Source organism: Pinus tabuliformis, chromosome 5_2 (genome assembly GCF_031772625.1).
Source record: "Pinus tabuliformis cultivar Carrire ecotype Pingquan chromosome 5_2, CPIR1, whole genome shotgun sequence".
Lineage (NCBI taxonomy): Eukaryota > Viridiplantae > Streptophyta > Pinopsida > Pinales > Pinaceae > Pinus > Pinus tabuliformis.
Genome location: NC_142306.1, coordinates 289,172,924 through 289,175,266, shown reverse-complemented (window position 1 = coordinate 289,175,266; position 2,343 = coordinate 289,172,924).

The window sequence follows — 2,343 nt, the reverse complement described above, 5'->3', positions numbered from 1 at the left end:
GCATTGCAATCAATAAGGTAGTAGACTTAGTTTCCTATGGATAAAGGATTTAAGCCTATTGTGGTCTCCCAATATATAAGCAACGGTACGGAGAGCACAAGTCTGTGCTAGCACTTGTCGTATCAAGGAGGAGGAATCACCCAACCTTCAATGAAAACGATAGCCACTAGTTTTAATGACGCCAGAACACGTCACTAGCCTATACCTCTAGATATGTTGCATTAAGTTCCAAAGTGTTGTTAGGTTCATTGAAATTCATTTTAAAGTTGATCTTGTTTAGAGTTTTCCCTTCAATGGTTCACTAGGTGATGATTATCTGAAGTTCCTAAGATGCAATCTACAATGATAAACAATCTTTGTTTATTTGAGTAATGAAAATCCTAGCTACTAGGGAAAGAAGATAACAGTGCTTTTAAGCAAAGAACAAAGAGAACACACTAGTGCATTTCCCTAAATCATCTTTTCACACACAAATCAAAAAATGCTAAATGAAAATGCATGTATTTGTTTTCACTCTCCTTAATGTGAAATATGCCAAAAGGAAAGCTAAATGTAGCAAAGATCTGAAATACTTCACTCAAAATGACATTTTCGATAATTTCTTTTTCAAAAGAGAAAGGAAGACTAAAAAATGACACTTTAAATTTTGAAAAAAAATGCTTTCGACACTTCAAATGTAAACCAATCAAATCAAATGCATCAAGAAAGGTTCAACCAATTACCAAAGGGAAGGAAGAATTTACGACACTTCTCTTTTCGACAAAAAATGACAATTACGACACTTTTTGTACCAAAGCAACAAATCAACTAAAACAACTTTTCGACAAAGGATTGTAAATGATGAACAAATAAAAAAAAGTAATTCACTAATCCTAATGTGTTGGGTCCCTATAATACTAGTGATTACCCCATTGCTATTGTAGTTATACCCCTTATTTATATTGTTGTGCCCCTATTACCCCCATATTGTTATTTCTGTGCCCCATAGAATCCCTCTATTGTTATTTTTGTGGCTTTATATTATTATTGTTAGGTCAGCTGGATTATATTGTGACTCCTTAGACTCCTATATATAGAAAGGAGGTTTTGTCATTTGTATCATCCAAGAATTGTTCATTTATGTAATGTAAAGGAGGTTGCCCCCTCAAAGAGGCTGAATTCTAAGGCGTGGATCTCTCTTTTCTATCTTTTTGTGAGCTGGTTTCATAACATTTGGTATCGGAGCTTTGGATTCTAGGGTTTCGCTGCTCCAAACAGGTCATCGTGGCATTTTCGCTATAACTTGTTTTCTGTGACGTTTCAGAAGTCACAAAGAAAACCCATTTGAGAAGAAATCGCGCTGAACCTTGGGTCCAAATTTCAGAGCTTTTCGCGCGATATTTGCGAAGATATGATCTGAGGAAGTTGGTCTTTTGCAGACTCCTAAATTACATTCAAAACAGGTGACCTGGGGAAAATCGTCATAAATTTCTCTCTGGGGATCGGATTGAAATTTCGTAAGAAGGTACAGAAATAGGACGGATTGTAGTTTCTTGTGTGTGTGTTTAGATTCAAAGGTTGAAACAGTGACTCGTGGCACGTCGTACAAGTTCGCTCTACTGAACCAGTCTAAAAGCAAGTCACTGTGGGAGATTTCACATAACTCTTCCTTGGAGAATCCAATTTGGCTCAGACTTGTGGCATTGGAAAGAGGATGCAGAAGGATACTACAGGTAGCAATTTCAGAACTGGATGATCTGAAATTATAGAGATACATCAGATTCAATATCAGGCTTCTATAAAGTGAAAAAAGGTGTGTAGTTTTTTTTAAATTTTTGTGTAAGCTTGGTTTAACGGAATTCAAAGGGCATATTAAAGCATTATTATCGGTAACTGATGCCCCGAGGAAAGAAAATGCAAACACCTAGTAAGGAACCTGAAAGCTCTAGCATGACTCATGAAGAAGAGGAAGAAATGCTACATGATATATCAAAATTACAAGAACAAGTGCAACAAATGTCACGCTCACAAAAGCTAACAGAAGCTAAGATAAGTGGCGTGGAATCTAAGATAAATGGCATGGAATCTAAGATAAATGGCGTGGAATCTAAGATAAAGGGCATGGAAGCTAAGATGGAGGATTCGATGGCAGATTTGAAGATAGATTTGAAGACAGACATGGAAGAATTGAAGAAGTTGCTACAAGAAAGGGTCACTAATGGTGAAAAGGTAGTAAAGGAAACTCATGATGAGAACAAAATAAATGTTAATCATGATTCCATAGACGCTAATGTTGGATCGAAGAATCACCATATTCCAAAAATCGATATGAGGAAGTTTGATGGCAAGGATCCCGCCACATGG